The sequence below is a fragment of the Mus musculus genome, chromosome X (genome assembly GCF_000001635.26).
Source record: "Mus musculus strain C57BL/6J chromosome X, GRCm38.p6 C57BL/6J".
NCBI lineage: Eukaryota > Metazoa > Chordata > Mammalia > Rodentia > Muridae > Mus > Mus musculus.
In genome coordinates this window covers 140127113-140147959 of record NC_000086.7, presented here as the reverse complement: position 1 = coordinate 140147959, position 20847 = coordinate 140127113, and the positions used below count along the sequence as shown (strand labels likewise).

The window sequence follows — 20847 nt, the reverse complement described above, 5'->3', positions numbered from 1 at the left end:
TTTAAAGTCTTTTTTATAATAAAAATCTATTTATTTTTAAATTATAAAATTCTTTTTGTTTGCTTGATATAAATTGTGCCTGAACTGCTAGTAACTCAGAAGCTGAGATAATAGGACTATGACAGCCATTTTGAGACCTGCTTGGGCTTCATAGTAAATTCTCGACCAGTCTGAGCTAGAGTAAGACTGTCTCAGGGGAAAAAAAAGCAAATGAACTGATCATTTAATTAATTAATTAAAATATTTTTTCTTTATTTGAGATGTATTTGCAACTTATTTTGAAAAACCAATGTGAATATTTAAGTGTTTGGAATTTTCCAGGTCGGGTAAGTCATTGAAGCAATGATGTCAATGGAAAAACTTGCCTAGAACTTGCCAAATTTACTTTTTCTGTTCCTATGGCACATGGGCTGAATATAATGTATTCCCCCTGGTTGTCAGGAATTATGTTCATGCTAAGGCATCATGGATCCTTATCATCTGAGCATAAACTGGTCATTTAAGTAGAAGGCAGACTTTGAGAGAAGCATGGTCTGGGATGGTTAAGTAGGATTAAGTAGAGGATGACGTGGATGCTAATCCTGCCATCCTCCACATCAACAACAGTACTAGTACACTGCCCTTTAAAGAGGTAGGATGAGAAGACAAGGAAAACAATCCCTCATACTTTATAATCACCTCCTAGATCAAACACCGGTGGTCATCATTTATAACGAAACTTCATAGAGAGCCTTTCAAATACATACCCAAAGAGCTCAAGATACACATTTTTGCTTATCAGGGGAACATTTGATTTCCTACGTCCTCTTAAAAATTTTCAGACCTGTCCAACCAACAAAAATTTCTTTTTCAATTACCTTTTTGTTTGTATCACTCGTCTGTTGTTAAATTATAAATTGTTCTTCCAACATTGTAAATTTGTATGTATATGTGTGTGTGTCTCACCCTGTGCTGTTTTTCCATCCTTGTTCTACAACTTCCTTGAGAGTGTTTTAGACATATATGCCATTGTCGTTGTAATTGTACTCAGTGCTGTGCTGTGCATGTAGTAGACATCTAGACTTTCTTGGTTACGTGACAAAAATACCCTACAAATGTAACTAAAGGAAGGAAAGGTTTCCTTTGGGTTCACAGTTGGAGGTTCTAATCCATCAATGGCAAAGAAATCACAGTCATAAGAGTTTGAAGATGTGTTTTGCAACTTGTCTTAGAGTTGGAAACAAAACACCCATGGAAGGAGTTACAGAGACAAAGTTTGGGGCTGAGACAAAAGGATGGACCAACAAGAGACTGTCGCACCCAGGGATCCATCCCATAATCAGCCACCAAACGCAGACGCTATTGCATATGCCAGCAAGATTTTGCTGAAAGGACCCTGATATAACTGTCTCTTGTGAGGCTATGCCAGTGCCTGGCAAACACAGAAGTGGATGCTCACAGTCAGCTATTGGATGGAACGCAAGGCCCCCAATGGAGGAGCTAGAGAAAGTACCCAAGGAACTAAAGGGGTCTGCAATCCTATAGGTAGAACAACAATATGAACTAACCAGTACCCCAGGAGCTCATGTCTCTAGCTGCATATGTATCAGAAGATGGCCTAGTAGGCCATCATTGGAAAGAGAGGCCCCTTGGTCTTGCAAACTTTATATGCCTCAGTATGGGGGAACACCAGGGCCAAGAAGTGGGAGTGGGTGGGTAGGAGAGCAGTGGGGGGAGGGTATGGGGGACTTTTGGGATAGCATTTGGAATGTAAATGAAGAAAATACCTAATAAAAAATTGGAAAAAAAAGAGTTTGAAAATGTAGTTCTCTTTCTCCTTCCCATCCAGGAAAGGACCCCAGTGCATGGGATAGTGGCATCTGTCTTTAGGGTGGATCTTGTCTGGTCAGTTAGACTTCTCTGGAGTTACATCAGACCTGTGTTTTCATGCTGATCCTAAAATCCTGTCAGGTTGACTCTGGAGATTACCCAAAACACATAATAAAGATTTAACATGTTAAAAACCTCTATGCCCCAATTCGTGGAATTCTTCCAGAAATTCCATGTAAAGACAACCCATTCGTTCTCTGAGTTCTTTAACAGGCTTTGGCATGCTTCAGCATAGAGTAAAGTCCTTCATAATGCTTACAGTGGAGCAAAATTCTTAACTCAGATAAAATACATTCTTTCAAAGAAGAACTCCGCCATCTCCAAATTCTACCATCCTCTATTAAGCCATTGATGCTTCCTGCTAGATCAAAAGTCCTGGAAGCTCCTTCAGCCCAAAGAACCCTGGATTCAAAGTCAAACTGTCTGGGACATCAAGTGTTGATTCTCCATCTCTGACCTTACAGAAAGAAGCAGAAACTTTGCACTTACCAGTTTTCTACATCCTTTCAACTCAGTAATCATGGGAACCCATCAACCCAGTCCTCCAGTTTCTAGACTGTCAGAGAGTGAGTGGTAATGATAGAGATATCTCCCTAGTCTGTTAGTTTCCTCACCCCCTTTTGATTATCTAGGGCAATCTGGCCCATTCTACAGTGCTTCTTCTTGCCACCACAAGATTGGCCCTTAATTATGAAAGCTTTTGCCTGGAAAGCTGTGTCAGAGGTTAATGTGACTATTTTTTCCTTCTCCACAGATTCACTTTACTGGAAACAAACTCCCCAGAATGCTGCTTAGAGAGTTATTTATCTTTATAATTCGAAAAGGCCATGCACATGTTCTGCTTGACTCCAGCTGAATCTTACTATTCTTATTTTTCCTCTGATACCTCCCACCAGTCTCATCAGCCAAAAAGACCGAGAGAGAGAGAGAGAGAGAGAGAGAGAGAGAGAGAGAGAGAGAGAGAGAGAGTAGGTCAATAGCATGCAGCCTTGGCCTTCTAAAGGACAAAGCTTTTTTCCCCCTCCAAAAAATGGTTTATCACTGGATGCTAGAAGACAAGGACATGGATGGCTCTCCAGGGCCTTTCCATCTCGAATTTGAATGAGCTTGGCTGCAGGCGAATCAATAGCGATCTTTGCTCCATGCTTTTCAGCTGCCCTAATATGCTTCTTAGATCAACACTGCTGTTAAAACATGAGGTGGAGGGCAAACTCTTTGTTGGAAAGATGGTCACGTTTCCACCCCAGCTCCTTTCAGTCTAACTCAGAATCTCAGTGTAAGGCTGTTGCTGAGGCTTGAGTCTGGTGAGGCTAGGAGGTGAGAGTAAGTAGTTTACATCCTACATGTCAGAAACCAGAAAGCAGCCTCTCTGGAGATGTTCTTCTTTGTCTGGAAGACCCTATGTCCTGGACATGAGCAACCCGAAGAGATAGATGGGAAGCAAGGTTTCTTATCTCTCCAGCCGGCCTCAAAGCCAGGTTCAAAGGCGATTTTCTCTGGAAGAGGTAATGTTGCTTTCCTTCTTTCCATATTGCCCCAGAATCCTGAAGCCCTCTCTAGATCAACCCTGTTACTAGTTGGGTATATATCCCTCAAGGTTCTCTTTATGCATATCCAGATACAGATACAAGGTTCTCTTTATGCATATCCAGATGCATATGCATCTGTATCTATATATACTGGAAAATGCAATGTTTTTCTATTAATACTATCACATTTTATTCTACAACATTTCCCATTTCTAAAACTCTATGATTCTTCGATGTTACTGGAATTCAGAAATACTTGGGAGACTTACTTGTTAAATAACAGATTTCTATTTTTTAATTAAAAAGTTTTATTTACTTTGTGTGTGTGTGTGTGTGTGTGTGTGTGTGTGTGTGTGTGTGTGTGTGTAGGACTAGAGGAGGGGGAGGAGAGAGAGGGGAGAGAAGGAGAGAGAATATGTATCACAGAATGTGTGTGTGTGGAGGTCAGAGGACAAATTCTTCCCTTTCGTCATGGAGGTCTCAGTGACAGAACTCATGTCTCAGGCTTAGCAGCAAGCATCTTTATCCAATTCAGTGTCTTGCCAGCTCTAAAGCTGCTCTCACTTACAGAGTTTCTGATTCAGTAGGTCTAGCTTAGAGCTCAAGAATTGACTTTTCTGAAATATTCTCAGGTGAACTGAAGCTGCTGGTCCAAGGACTATACTTCCAGAACAGCTGACTAATTCAAATAGTATACTTGGAGATTTTCCTGTGAATATCTTTCATTGTTTTTTTTCCTTTCATTGTTAAAACTGCTGGATAGCATTCCACAGTAGCATTTTATACATAACCAATCTATCATGTTTACCTTGTGTCATTCTAAGTAGCAATCCTCTCTTCCACCATTTGCTTTTTATTATCCCCCATATGTTCACAATAGATTGAACTTTATGTGGGAAAATATTGAGTCTTTTGTCTCTCTATCCCTTAAGAGTGGTTTTCACAGAATACACACTCAATGAAAGAGAGACCAAGAGATTTAATGGATCATTTGACACTGAGTGGCTATATGGATTTGGGGGGAGATTCAGGAAGATTTCTAGATATTTGAGACCTCCGTTTTACTCTGATATGCTGGTGTTATACTGATAGGCAGTGTGTGTTGTAGTGAGGACAAGAGGTAGAACATTGTGGAAAAGGCTGGAAAGATGTTTTCTAGATCTTTCCTTACCCCTTCTTACCCCTCCATCTCTCACTGTTCTGCATCCTTGACACAAACACACACACACACACACACACACATACACACACACACTCACACACACACACACACACACACGCACACACAGAGCAGTGACTATATGATGGCAAAAGAGATCCTGCTACAATGCTAATTATTTAATAGTTACATGTTACCAGAGACAGAACTCATTCATATATTACACATTAATATTATCATCTGAAAGACAGAGTGGTACTGGGAATGGTATTTGTGTTCAAAAATCTGGAGGTCTGACATGCTCTGAAACCCAAAACTGCTTGTTTGCATAACGATATAAGGCTCCAAAGCCAATGCAATTATTGCAAAATCTGAAACACTTCTGATCCCATGAGTTTTGGAAAAAGGACACTAAACCTGTACTCATTTTACACCCTGAATTGAACATTTTTCATCTGAGACACGTAAGGCATTCTTAGGGCGTCGGTCCTTATCTCTTCTGCCGAGAGTGTGATAGTTTGCTCTCGGAGAAACATTTGCAAAAGTCATATGCAGATAGATACCTGAAATATTTCCATTGGATGTGCAATGTTTTCTTCTGATCAGTCACATTTCTTTACTAAGGTAGGGATTATAATCCTCTGCTTATAGAATGCAGTAATGGAAATCACATATCCATAGAATTACTATTAATATGATAACATACTAAAATCTGAGGGTCACAGAACAGTTCTAAGGTGATATTTCTGTTCCACACAGGTTTATGTTAGGTGGGAACATCAGGTATTTATATACAAACTATTCTTACATAACGATGGATCATTAAAATCCATATGTACAGCATAAATCTGTTGGATCTATAGTAGCCACCATCCACGTCAAATACTGACAGAGATTTTTCTGCTCGGCAAACTGTGGGCAGAATTCTGAACCCTCTCAGCCCATCTGCATACTTGTAAACTACAGTTTCAGCAAAGTGGCCTGGTAAGTCAAGTGTCTGATCACCTAGCCTCTTCAGCAAGTATCCTCTTCAGCAAGAATCCTGTTAGGTTGGTTTGACCAGAATCCTCTGAACCTCTGATGATTCAACCTAGTTATTTTCCATCCACTGTCCCTTACTTTGTTTTCTGGCTCTAAATTCCTAGACTGTATTTGCAGTCAAACCTAATCTCTCCCCCGACACACACTGAAAATTTGCTGGTTCTGGACCTGTACCATTGCAATGGTCCCAAATAAAATCTTATTATGCTTTCACAAATGACACTAATTTTTTAAAAAAGTTTATTGTTATTATTATTATTATTATTAAATTATGTGTATATGTGTGTCTCTGTGTGGGTATGTATATGTGAACACAGGTGCCCTCGGTATCTGGTAGAGGGTGTCAGATCCCACAGAGCTAGAATTACATGATGGGAATGATGGGAACTGAACTTGGCTCTTCTACAAAGAGCAGTTTCACTTTTAGCTACTGACCAGTTTGTACAGCCTCAACCGCTGAATAGTTAAATAAGAACTGAAATGTAACTACGTTCAGTAAAATATATAAAATACACAGGAGATTCCAGACTTAGAACAGAATAAACAAGTGAACGTAGAAATATTAAGATTTTTTTTTGTTTGCTGATGCTGTGGTGGCTGAGACAGGGAGAGCAAGAGTTTGAGGGCAGCCTAGGCTACATAATGAGTTCCTGAATGCCTATTATGTTAAAAAACAATCTGAACTACGTGATGAGAATTTTTTATTAAAAACCAAAGCTGTGAGGATAACTCAATAGTATATAGCCTAGTAATAGTTTGCCTAGCACGCACATAGCCCTCCATTGAGTCCCCATGACTACAGACAGATTTATATCCACTAATTTTAAGCTGGAATGATAAATTTAAACATATTAGGTTAAAGAAAAATATTATTAAATTTATTCCACCCATTTTATACATTAAAATGTGGTTATTAGATAAATTAAAGATATTTCTATGGCTCACATGATCATCCTGTTAAACAGAGCTTGTATAAATAATGTGTTATAGGAATTCAAATAAAGAAAAGGCTAATGAACCAGGAATATCCCAGAGGAGATGCGAATCTTGCTCACAAATGATGCAAACATAACTAGTCCCGCTTAATCAAACACTCATGTGTTGTGTGTACACAAAGATGGGGGACTTTACTAGTTCATAACTGGCACATCTATAGAACAGATTTGAAACTGTTAGAAGCCACCTCAAATACTATGTCAAATGAAGGACAGAGACAGGCTGAATACTCCTGCTTCTGTTTGAGCCCGAGACTCACAGTGCCCTAGATAAGCAAGTCAAGCAGTGCTGGCCATTTGGTAGTGGATTACTCCTTGGTATGTTCTAGCAAGGAGGAGACAATGGCTCCCACTCAGAGCATTCCCTGGGTGCCTGTAGTTCTTTGTCTAGGGCTCAGTCCTTGTGAGCTTTCTGCTGTCCATGAAGCATGGCTATTGGTACATCCTTGTTTAGGTTATCATTATAGGGAATATCAGAGATTCCTTTTCCTCCAGCTTCAGTAGACAATTCCAAGAGAGGATTCCTAATTGGCCTGTGTGATGGTACCCTTTGCTACTGGTGGGACCTGTGGCTGTGGAGGCCAGAACTCTCTAATCGCAAGCTTTACTAGAGTCGCTTAGAGAGAAATTAGGAAACCATATGTGGAAGGCAAAAATCAGCATGTACAGTAAGCAGGATTGTACATAGGTAAATGTAATTAAGATAAAAATACAAATGTACTTTAGATAAGCTAATGTGCTACATCATGCCAATGACCTCTTTTGCGGATTCAGTTTTCGTTCTTTCTTCTTAGTCAAGGGAATATTCTTAAGGTTTTGGTTCAGGCTGGAGAGATGGCTCAGCCATTATAGTGCAAGCTTGCAACCATTCCTTCCTTCTCTCTGACTCAACCTTCCCCCCCCCCTTTAGTGAGCCAATGCAGTGCACAGAGAAGAAAAGATTTATCCTGCCCAAGCCTGACACCAAACATGGACTTTGCCGTTTGCCTGACAGTCAACACTGATAAAATACTGAAGGGTTTGAATCTCAATTTTCTCATCTACAATATGGGTAGAAGAACATCTACAAATTTGTCAGGAGAATTATGTGTGGTAATCTATATAGTAGGTACCTAATAAATCATCCTTTAAAACTTTTGGATGGGGTTATACTAAAATTGCATTATTTTCTCCTTCCCTTTCCTCCCTCTAAATTCTCACATGTACCCTCTCTTGCTCTCTTTGAAACTCATAGCTTCTTTTTCTTTAATTGTTGTTGTTGCTGCTGCTGGTACTGTGTGTGTGTGTGTGTGTGTGTGTGTGTGTGTATGCATGTGCATATTTTTAAACACAAAGATATTATCAGTTCCATGTGTATATATTAGCTGTATAAATATGATCTCAGTGTTGGCCATTTGGTATTGGATTACTCCTTGGTATGTTCTAGCAAGGAGGAGACAATGGCTCCCACTCAGAGCATTCCCTAGGTGCCTGTAGGTCTTTGTCTAGGGCTCAGTCCTTGTGAGCTTTCTGCTGTCCATGAAGCATGGCTATTGGTACTTCCTTGTTTAGGTTATCATTATAGGGAATATCAGTATTATGGAATGAAATGCACAGCGATGCAGTAGTAAATATTTCCCAACTAACTTCTTGAACTTAAAACAGGTAAAGTTCAGTGATATGCAGTGTTTGTCAATTTCCGTGTTGTAAATTCTGCCATCATTGCAGGCATCAAGTTACCAATGTGTGGTCCCTGAAGATAGAATTGATATACATAGTGCTAAAGTGAGCACAAAACACAGAGTTGGAGACAGATGTACATAATCAGCTCTCATCTCTCCATGCCTGTAATCAAGCTTGCTCCTGGGTCATTTCTATCCAGCTGCTGTAGCCGTACATGAAGCCATAGAACAGAATGTAAAACTTATTATTTGCCAAAGATATCCCAACATGCCATAGGGGTACATGTTCCACTATGTTCATAGCAGCCTTATTTGTGTTATCCAGAAGCTGGAAAGAGCCCAGATGTCCCACCACAGAAGAATGGATACAGAAAATGTGGTTCATTTACACAATGGAGTACTACTTGGCTATTAAGAATGAGGACATCCTGACTTTTGCAGGCAAATGGATGGAACTAGAAAATGTCATCCTGAGTGAGGTAACGCAGTCATAAAAGGACATGCATTGTATGTACTCACTAATAAGTGGATATTAACAAAAAAGCACAGAATACCTAGGTATAAACCATAGAACTCAATAAGGTTAACAAACAGAAGAGCACAAGTGAGGATGCCTCAGTCCCACTTGGAAGAGAGAAGAGAGCATCATGGGGATGGGGGCAGAGGGAGGGAAGGACCTGGGTGGGAGAGGGGACAGGGAAGGGAAAGGGGGAACATGATACAGCCCACGGAACTCAAAAAGGTCAACAAGCTGAAGTGCCCAAATGAGGACACCTCAGTCCCACTTGAGAGAGAGAAGAAAGCAATCATAAGTGGAGATGGAGGAAGGGACCTGGGAGGGAAAGTGGACAGGGGGCCGGGGTTGGGGAGAGGGGAACCTGATCTGGTACTGGGTTAGGGAAAAGGACTGAAGCCCTGAGGGCCAGCAGAAAGAATGGAAATAGGCAACCTTGGGAGGTATGAGGTAGGGGGGGCCCTCCAGAATGCACCAGAGACTTGGGTGGTGAAAGACTCACAGGATTCAAAGGAAGGGACCTTAGATGAAATTCCTGACAGTAAGGAGATGGAACTTGTAGAGCCCACCTCCAGCAGAAAGACAGGACATCAAGTGAGGGATGAGGTTGCCATCCCACAGTCAAAAATTCTGACCTAGAATTGTTCCTATCTGAAAGAACTGCAGGGATGGAAATGGAGAAGAGACTGAGGAAAAGAAGGTCTGGAGACAGGCCCAAAGTGGGATCCACATCATGGGGAGGCCCCAAGGTCTGACACTATTACTGAGGCTATGGAGTACTCACAAAAGGGGCCTATCATCCGAGAGACCCAACAAACAGCTGAAAGAGTCAGATACAGATATTTGCACCCAACCAGTGGACAGAAGCAGCTGACCCCTGTCGTTGAATTAGAAAAGGTTGAAAGAAGCTGAGGAGAAGGGCGACCCTGTAGGAGGACCAGCAGCCTCAATTAATCTGGACTCCCGAGATCTCTCAAACACTGGACCACCAACCAGGCAGCATACACCAGCTGATATGAGACCCCCAACACACATACAGCAGAGGACTACTGGGTCTGGGTTCAGTCAGAGACGATGCACCTAACCCTCAAGAGACTTGAGGCCCCAGGCGTGGAGAGGTCTGGTTGGGGGGGACGGACATCCTCTTAGAGATGGCAAAGGGGGATAATGACTGGAATATAAAAAATTAAATAATAATAATAATTAATAATAATAATAATAATACCTTATTATTTGCAAATATCGTCCCAAAGAGTCTGTCTTATTCCTTCTCTAGATTCCTCAGATGAATCTCCTTAGCTTTCTTGGCTTTTCTGTAGTCTTGGGTAAAGATAAGTAATTGCTTTGTGGTTTTAGGGCAACTGGCTCCCAGATGAACGAAGATGAATCTTTTATTGCAAAAGTTTAAAATGGTTTTCTTGGCAAAACCAGTTTGGAGGAGCTTAAATTGAAAACAATAAGAGATTTTAATCTAAAGAAATCTCGAAATCGTTTCTCTTCAACAATTTGCCTCTGTTAAAAAAAAATAACAGATTTCTATCACTAAACACCAATCAAAGTGGCTACCATAAAAATAGTGATACTGAAAATTCTGGCAAGGATGGAGAGAAACTGAATCCCTCATCTCTGGGAGGGATGGGAAATGGTAGACACCTTGGAAAATTAAACTACAACAAGGGGGAAAGGGTCCAAGTGGGAGTGAGAAGGGGACAAGAGAGGGCCATTGGGGTGTAAAAAGGACTCAAACCAAGTTATAAGTATGTATGTATGCACAAAAGTGTCAAAGAGTTAACAACAACAACAACAACAAAAGCCCAACTAAGTATGCAACTGTAATATCTCACATCCCTGGGCATTTATCCCAGTGAAATGGAATTGTATATTCATACAGAGCCTGAACAGAAATGTTCAGCACAGCTTTTATCATAGTAGTCATGGGATAAATGTTTATGAGGTCCCCAAAATTTGTATGCTAAAGTCCTAATTTTTAGGAGCATGGGCCCTTTGGCAAGTATTAGTTCATGAGGGTAGTGCTCAAATAAATAAAATATATGAACCTGAGAGAACATTTTTGCCTTCTTATAAGTGTATGAGGATACATGAAATTGGCAGTGTTTGAATTAGATAGGGTCTCATCAGTACCCAACAATCCTGACAGCCTGACCTCAGATTTCCAGCCTCAAGGACAATGAAGAATAATTTTCTGTTGCTTATAAGGCACTGTGTTCACCTGTTTTGTGCTGTTATTAAAAAATCCTCAAGACTGTGCCATGTAAATAATAGATTTCTTTCGCACAGTGGCGATCCATGGACCTAGACAAGTTCTAAGCCTATAAGGCTGGCAAAACAAGCACACATAGTGATTACAGGTAAAATGGAAAACTCTAAGAAGAATAAGTCTTATATCAATGTTGTGGTATTATAGCACATCTTTGCAAGTTGTTACCATTTGCAGAAACTGGGTAAAGTGCATGTGTGCTCTCTTGTTTTCTTATAACTATACACATCTCTGGTTTTCAATTAAAATCTCAACAAAAAAATATAAAAGGCTAGGAAAAAGTCATAAAAAAATATCAGGAGTGGAGAGGAAGATCTTTGATCCCATTTGACTCCAGAGTTCTTCAGTAATCAGTCCTATTCTAGTGGGGACCTTTAATTGCCTTGCTTCCTCCAGATGTTCTAATGCTTCAGCATGGACCTTTTTTGCCACTAATTTCTGTGCCTTCATTCCCACACTTTCCAACACTAGTCTAACTTGCTACTGTGTGTCGAATGTGCAACATTTTAAAAAATCATCTCAATTCCCTAATCTTGCTCACATAGTTTGACTTTTGGTATTCATACTGGTGATCTGTTTGTCTTTTTTTTTTTTTTTAAGAAATAAAACCAGGAAACATGGAAAATAATACCAGTGTTGAAAATACTAGCTCATGGAAATACATGGCTACTCTCCGGTTGGATCTGGTAAATCTTGCTCCTGCAGGTCAATTTAGTTTTTTCTATTTTAATCATTTTTGATGATCATTCTAAGTATCCCCAGAGGTCCTGAAGCTCACTCTGTAGACCACATTGACCTTGAACTCACAGAGACATCTGCTCCTGCCTCTGGACTGCTGGGATTAAAGGTGCATGTCACGTTTAATTTATATTAATCATTTCTAGAGTATGCTTAATAAGAACAGAAGGTTTGGAATTGGGCAAAGACAGGTTTAAACTTTTCTTTGCATTTATTCTTATGTGCATGAGTGGTTTGTAACCTGCATGTATGTCTGTGGTGCACAGACACATAGCACATGCAGAAGACAGAAGAGGGTATCAGAGTCTCTGGGCTGGAGTTATAGAAGGTTGTGAACCACTGTTTGTGCTGGAAACTGAACACAGGTTTTCTGCCAGAGCAACAAGCTCTCTAAACCACTGGGACATATTCCCAATCCTCCAAGACATGTTTTAATTAAGGTTTTTGTTTGCCATTTATGAACTGTTGTCTTAGGCTATTGAATTGGCTTCCTTATCCATATAATGGAAGTAATAATAATCTGGCTTGTAGAACTGTTTTCCTTGTTTAAGTCTTTAAATGGTCTTCAACCCCAAGGTTTTAAAAACTATGTATATGCCACAGAGTGCAAAAGTCATTAATATTTCTGGTTTGCAGGGGACCTTGAATTTGAAATAGTATGTCTCACTATTTAACATCTCAATTTGGGCCTTTTTACAAGCATCTAAATTTTTCCATTTCTAAATCTGAATTCTCAGTGTCTGGCTATGCTTCTCCCAGGGCAAGTCTTCTCGAGTGTTCTGTGTTTTAGCAAATAATCCCACAATTCCCCAAATTTGGGAATACTTTCGGGTCTTTTCTTTCCTTATATACCCTACATTACAAACCAGTGACTATAACTCCAAAATACACAGAGACTTTTTTTTTCACTGTGCTTCCCACCATCTATTCAAAGCTGCAACCATCTCGCTACTGCCAACTAACAATAGTCTCCCAAAGAGGTTTTGTTTCCAATCCCTTACAGTCTATTCTCCAAATGTATTGGGGAGATCTTCAAAAACCAAAAGCTAGTTACCACACTCTTCTGCCAGTATTTCCCCTGAACAAATGCTCGGAAAAAGACTGCCAGCCATCTCCCCGAAGAAAACCCACAAAGCCTCCATGATGAAGGCTTCTCTCTCTAACCTCTTCTTTGATAAGTTACCCCACTGTTCCTGACATTCCTTTCAAACCTGACTTCCATAAATTTCTTAAGTATATCAAGTTCTTTTCTCCCTTCACGCTCATGTCGTAGTTATGCCATAGACCACTTAGGGGAAAACTGCTCAATTTTATCATCCAGATCTTGGCCCAAACATCACCTTCTTCCTGTACTAACAAAATCCATCATTTCAGTCACATAAACTTTTTGTTGCCTATTTTTTTTATTTTTCAGTGTTGGAATTTGAACTGAGAGCCTTACACGTACTAGGAAAATGCTCTATCACCAAGCTCCATCCCCGGCACTCCCTATTCCCACCCCAATAGGAATTGTCAAGGTATGTATCATTATATATCTCTTCCTGTCCTTATCTGGCTTTCTACACTACAATGCAAACTCTGAGAAAGCAGGGACTTTGACTGGCATGCTGGTGCTTCTTGCTGCCCATCACTGCATTGGCACACAGAAGGCACAAAGTAGATATATACCGAGTTGAAAACGTTCCAAAAAAACCATTGGAATATGTCCATTTTTCTCCATCTGTATTCATAAATATGCTAGCTATACATTCCTATATGCATGCATATGCTCACAACTCACCTTAGCCCCCCCTTTTGCACTAAGCCACTTACATAGCATATAGAGAGAGGGAGTTCACTGCAATTGCCTCAGACACAAACAACAGTGATGGATCTATTATCTGCTTAGCCAATTTCAGGGTATATTTCTAAACGTAATACTCTCCAAATGAAGAACACATGCTGCCTACGTGAGCTAATGGAAGAAGATAACAGTTAAGGTATCTTAAGGTAGTTAGAGAAAGCAATGCCAGAGGAAGCTGTGGGCTAATGATGGAATTGAAAAACTGATTCTTAGTGGGGAGTGGAAATGGGGTTCTTTGGTTCCTGGAGTACTTTTAAAACTTTAGTGTTATAAACAGTGATTCGGATTCATTGCAAGCCTGTGGTAACCAGGAATCTTGGTGTGTTTAGGTATTTCCCAGGTCTATCACTAAGAATAAAGCAATCCCTCAGCTCTAGGCAAACCCTGATGGCTCATTAGCTTCCTTCTGGGGTGAATGATTTCCAGATAAGGCCCTAAGGTGTTTCTGATACACATCCCAGGCCAGGATTTGAGTCCCATGCAACATGGATTAGAGGCTTGGTGGCAGCCCAACACACTTTAGTAACTGTTCTCCATTCTGATCCCAAATAATAGCATTGGCTCAGTGGCTGCTGTTCTCTTTCCAACCTCAGCTAAAAAGAACACTTTGTAAGGCTTCAATTGATTCAAGAAGATTGAAAATGCAAGGCTAAGTGATTAAACCTCTTACAGATGGTAGAACATTTAAATGCCTAAATTGCTTGAGTACTTTAAAAATAGGGAGAAATGGCCAAATTGTATCACCCAGAAAGTTCTAAAATAATCAACTAAAGGAGCTCCACAGACCAAGCAGCGTGGTATCATTTCTTCTCAGTCTGCTGACCTCTTCATTCAATAGCTATGGCCAAAGTTGTTAAGTGATCTATGAAATGTTAACCTTTCTGTCAAGGCTACAGATACCGTCACGAGGATAAATTTGAATTCTGTCAATGAAAGGGTGTCAAAGGACGCCAATCTCTTTCCTCAGTCATCTCCAATTCTTTCAAAGATTTTTCTCTTAGTTGTCACTGCTGCTTAAGAGCCAGGCCAGTTTCTGCACTTTAGCTTTCATGGTTGAAATGTATACAATTAAGAACATAACCTTCAGTTTCAAATAAGCCAGAGTGATGAGGGCCAACTAACTAAAGGCTTATTTTCAGTATGTATTCTGTCTGCGCCTTACAGTAGGTGTTAGTGGAGAAAATAGAACCTTCATACATGGCTCTGAGATTGTATAGTGGCACAACTATTGGGAAAACTGTTTGGAAGTTTGCGGGGTAGAGAAAGTGGTTCAACATAGAATTATCGATACCAAGACCATTGAAAAAATAGTCAGTCTGGAAATGTCAGGACGGATCACAGATTTGCACAAAGACTGTGTACACTGGAGTTGGGTATGCAGCAAGCACAAGAAGCTGGGAGTCAGCCAGTAACAAAGGTAGATAAGGTTGAAGTCCAAGATGGGTCAGGTAAATGAATAAATAGTACAGGTTGAGAGGAAACTAGAAAACAATGAAGATGCAACCCAAGGCAAGTCCCCTGGTTGTCGCCAATGGTAAATGTAAACCATGTAGCAACCACCCCTTAAATTTACACTAATGCTTGCTTCTTTAGCAATCTTTCCTATGGCTCTTGGTTCTTCCAGATCAATCACCCAGTCATTAAACCTCTAGCACTGCAACAGAACACCAACTGGAACCTCCCTTCCCTGCTACCCACATCTCCAGTGGATCCCACATACTACTACAGTTATTGTACTTCACACATTGACAGAGGAAATATTCAGTACCTCACTCTCACCACTTGACCAGTTATTTAGATAAAAACTAAACAGAGAAATACTGGAGCTGCCAGGTATCATAAACCAAATGGAACTAACAGATGTTTACAGAATATTCAATTCAAACACAAAAGAATATACCTTCTCAACACCTCATGGACTTTCTCCAAAATTAAACACATACTCAGTCACAAAGTAAGTCTCAACAGATACATAAAAATTGAAGTAACTACACGTATCCTATCAGATCACCACAAATTAAAACTGGATACAAACAAAACCAGAAACAATGGACACCTTACAAACTCATGGAAACTGAACAAATCTCTACTGAATGAAAAATGAGTCAAGACAGAAATAAAGAAATTAACAACTTTCTAGAATTCAATGAAAATGAATACACAGCATACCTAAACTTATGGGACACAATGAAAGCAGTGCTAAGAGGAAAATTTAAAGCACTAAGTGCCTTCAAACAAATATTAGAGAGGTCTCATACTAGAAATGTAACAGCACACCTGAAAGTTCTAGAACTAAAAGAAGTACGATTACTCAAGAGGAATATATGGCAGAAAATAATCGAGGTAAGGGTTGAAATCAATCAAATAGAAACAAAGAGAACGATACAAAGAATCAATGAAACAAGAGTTGGTTCTTTGAGAAAATCAGCAAGATAGACAAATCCTTCTCCAAATGAATTTAAAAGACAGAGAGAATATCCAGATTAGCAAATCAGAAATGAAAGGGGGACAAAACAAAAGACATCAAAGAAATCCAGAGAATCTTAAGGATATACTTTCAAAACCTGTATTTCACAAAATTGGAAATAATCAAGATTACATAAACAATTTAGGTAGACCTCTAACTCCCAGTGAAAGAGAAGGAGGTATTAAGTCTCCCAACACACACACACACACACACACACACACACACACACACACACACACACATACACACACACACACACACACACACACACACACACACACACAAAGAAAAGCCTAGGGCCAGATGGTTGTAGTGAAGAATTCTACCAGAATTTCAGGGAAAAGTTAAAGTCAATGCTCCTCAAATTATTCTAAAAATAATGAACAGAAGAAACATGCCTCAATTAATTTCATGAAGCCACAGTTACCTCAATACCCAAAGACCATAAAGACACAACAAAGAGAATTACAGACCACTTTATCTTATGAACATAGATACAAAAAATATTCAAATACTTGCAAACAAAATCCAATAACACATCAAAAATATCATCCACCATGATCAAGCAGGTTTCATCACAGAGATGCAGGGATAGCTCAACATATGAAAATTACTAAATGTAACCCACCATATAAACAAACTGAAAGAAAAAAACCCCACACAATTATCTCCTTAGACACAGAAAATGTCTTTGATGAAATTCAACATCCCTTCATGGTAAAAATCTTGGAGAGATTAGGGATACAAGGGAAATACCTCAACACAATAAAGGCAATTTACAGCAAACTTATAACCAGCATTAAATGGGGAAGAAACTCAAATAATTCCACTAAAACAGGAATGAGGCAAGGTTGTCCACTCTCTCCATCTATTCAATACAGTACTTGAAGTTTTATCTAAAGCAATAAGATAACTGAAGGATATACAAATTGGAAAGGAAGATGTCAAGGTATAATTTGTAGATGATATGATAGTATAGATAAGTGATCATAACAATTTCTCCAGGGAACTCCTACAACTGATAAACACTTTCAGCAAAATGGCTGAATACAAGATTAACTTAAAAAAACAAAATAAACAAACAAACAAAACAATCAGTAGCCCTCCTATATACAGTTGACAAATGGACTAAGAAAGAAATCTGGGAAACAACACCTTTCACAATAGCCTCAAATAATATAAAATACCTTGAGGTAAAGCTAACCAAGCAAGTGAAAGACTTGATGACTTCAAGACTTCAAGTCTTTGAAGAAAGAAATTGAAAAAGATATCAAAAGATGTAAACATCTCATGTATCAGTAGGATTAACATAGTAAAAATGGTCATTCTATCAAAAGCAATCTACAGATTTAATGCAATCATCATAAAAATTCCAACATTGTGCTTTAGAGACCTTGAAAGGAAAATTCTGAACTTCAAAAATGGAAAAGCAAAAACCCATAGTGACTAAAACACAAACAATAAAAGAACTACTGGTGAGATCACCACCAATGCACTACAGAACTCTAATAATATAAACCTCATGTATTAGCATAAAAACAGACATGTTGATCAATGGACTAGAATTAAAGATGTAGCCATAAATCCAAACACATATGGACACCTGATTTTTGATAAAGAAGCCAGAAATACACACTGAGAAAAGGACAGCATCTCCAACAAATGGTGCTAGTCAAACTAGATGTCTGCATTTTAAAGAATGCAAATAGATTCATATATAACACCATGCACAAATCTCAAATCCACATGGATCAAATACCTCAACCTAATACCAGATACACTGAACTTGACAGAAGAGAAAGTGAGGAATAGCCTTGAATGAATTCGCACAAAGGAAGGCTTCCTGAACCGAACAGTGATAGGGCAGGCACTAAGATCAACAGTTAATAAATGGGACCTCATGAAACTGAAAAGCTTCAGTAAGCTAGAGGATATTGTCACTCAGACAAAGCAGAAGCCTACAGAAAGGGAAATGATTTTTTTGTTTTGTTTTGTTTTGTTTTTACCAACTCCACATCTTTTAGAAGACTAATATCCAAAATATATAAAGAAATCAATAAACTAGATATCAAACACCAAATAATCCAATTTTTAAAATGGAGTATAAATCTAAACCAATTTTTCAATAGAATAATCTCAAATGGCTGAGAAACACCTAAAGAAATGTTCATCTTTAGCCATCAAGGAAATGCAAATCAAGACTACTTTGAGATTCCATCTTACACCTGCCAGAATAACTAAGATAAAATAAAAAGCTATGCTGTTGAGGAGGTAGAACAAGGCAAACACTCTTCCATTGCTAGTGGGAGTACAAACTTGTACAGCTACTTTAAAAATCAATATGGTGGTTCCTCAGAAAGTGGCAAATTGATCTACCTCAGGAGCCAGATATACCACTCTTGGGCATTTGCCAAAGGATGTTCCATCCACCATACCACAAGGACATTTACTCAAGCATGCTCATTACAGCTTTATTCTTAATAGCCAGAAACTAGAAACAACCTAGATGTCCCTCAACAGAAGAATGGATAAAGAAAACATGGTACATTTACTTAGCTGTTTAAAAATGACAGCATGAAATTTGCACGTAAATGGATGGAACTAGAAAAACATCATTTTTAGTGAGGTAACCCAGGCCCAGAAAGACAAATATGGTGTGTATTCACTTATAAGTAGATATTAGATAATAAAGATGCAATCTGTAGAACCAGATAGGTCACATAAAGAAAAGGGGTCTTGCAAGGAGCTGAAAGGGGTTTTGGCCCATATGAACTGACCAGTAACCCCAGAGTTCCAGGGACTAAACTCCCAACCAAAAAGTATACATGGAGGGACACATGGCTCCAGCTGCATATGTAGCAGAGGATGGCCTTGTCAGACATCAATGGGAGGAGAGGCCCTTGGTCATGTGAAGGCTTGATGCTCCAATGCAGGGGAATGCTAGGACAAGGAAGTTGGAGTGAGTGGGTTGTTGAGCGGGCGAGGGGGGATGGGATAGGGGTTTTCAGAGGAGAAACAGAAAAGAGGATGGGATTTGAAATGTAAATAAAGAAAATATCTAATAATTTTTTTTTTTTTTTACAAAAAGAGGAAAGGTCTTGGACAGACACATGGATCTACCTGAGAATGGAAAATAAAATGGATTTGGAGAGTGAACTGGCAGTAAGTGAGGGCAGGAACCTGAGGGATAAGGTGTGGGGGGGGGATGGGATGGAGGGAGAGAACACAAGGAAAGGTTACTAGAATTTCGGGGGTAGAGGTGGATTTGATGGGTCTTGTAGAAACCTAGTGCAATGAAAACTCCTGAAATGTATGAAGGTGATCCTAATGAGGACTCCTAGTAATGGGGAATAACGAGTCTCTACTGGACAACTCTTTTAGACAGGCAAGGTTTCCAGTGGTGGTTCTGGGTTATATCCAATTGAGTTGTTGGCCAAAGTGGTCCCATGGAAATCCACAAATAACTCAGGTTGTTGTCAAGACGAAGGACTGCTCTCTGCTATCTGACAGCTGGACCCCAATGCCAGGGACAACACCCACACAACTCATTGAACATCGAGAAGTCAAGTTGGTACCTACATGGAGCCTTCACCACTGTGAGAACTTTTGACTTATATGCAAAACCTTTGACCTGCCTGCAAACTATACTAGGGCAACGTTGACACAGAATGTGTGGGTGTAGCCAACCAATGTCTGATTTAAGTTAGGGCCCACTCCATGTGAAGGAACCCATACCTGACACTGCTAGGAAAACCAAGATCCAGAGACTAGCTATCCCAGAGACCTAAGCTAAAACCATTCACAACTGGTCTTGAGAAAAATCAATAAAATGATTCCTAATGATAGTCTTCTATTCCTATAGATAAGTGCCTTATCCCGTCATCATCAGGGACGCTTCCTGTGATAGTAGATTGGAACAGATACAGAGACCTACAGCCAGACGCCATGCAGAGGGAATCTACATTGGAGCTTTCTATTAAATCCCTCCCCTTAAAGCTCAGGGAATCCCACAGATGTGGAGGCAGAAACATTGTAAAAGTCAGAATGGGTGGAAGAGACCAGAAGAACAAGGCCCTCTGAATCCGCTAAGCAAGGTACATATGAGCTCACAGAGACTTAAGCAGCAAGCAAGGGGCTTCCGTGTGTCTATACCATGTCCTCTGTGTATCTATTATAGTTACTAGCTTAGTATTTTTACAGAACTCTTGAGTGTGTGAACCCAGTGGGTCCCTGACTCTTGTGCCTTTTCTTGGGACTCCTTTTCTGCCGGGTTGCCATGTCCAATATTGATATGATAGTTTTTGCTTCATGTTATTATATTTTATTTCATCGTGTTTGGTTATCTCTTAGGAGCATCTTCTAAAGAGAGACGGAAAGGGAGTGGATCTAGAGGGAAGAGGAGGTGAGGAAGAACGGTGAGAAACAGAGAGAGGGCAGTTATAATCAGGATATATTTTATGAGACTGTTTCATTTTACTCTTTTCTTTACCAGTCACTTCATCCATCACAGCCACTTCTATAGAGCTTTCTTTGATTTCTCTTCCTCGCCAGGAGGATTGATAAACAGGGAGTACCAGACCTGGCAACACTTGAGGCTTTATATCAATATTTTGTGCCTCAGTGTGTTCACTTACCGTGTCATCTTTGGATCACTGGGTTCAGAATCAATTGGAGAACTTGTAAGCATCCCAGTTTCTACACACTGTTCCAATTTCTCACGTGTGAGGTGCAAGAAAGTGCATCGTATCCAGCT

At 39.7% G+C, this 20847-nt stretch overlaps 1 long non-coding RNA gene across 1 annotated transcript; it reads left to right on the top strand.

Moving 5' to 3' along the window:
- The first annotated feature begins 8694 nt into the window (after positions 1–8694).
- Positions 8695–20231, top strand: Gm39537. The gene is made up of 5 exons (XR_878249.1): positions 8695–8733; positions 11647–11893; positions 13199–13301; positions 19183–19256; positions 19564–20231. It is a non-coding gene; the product is annotated as a predicted gene, 39537 (long non-coding RNA).
- The last annotated feature ends 616 nt before the right edge of the window (positions 20232–20847 follow it).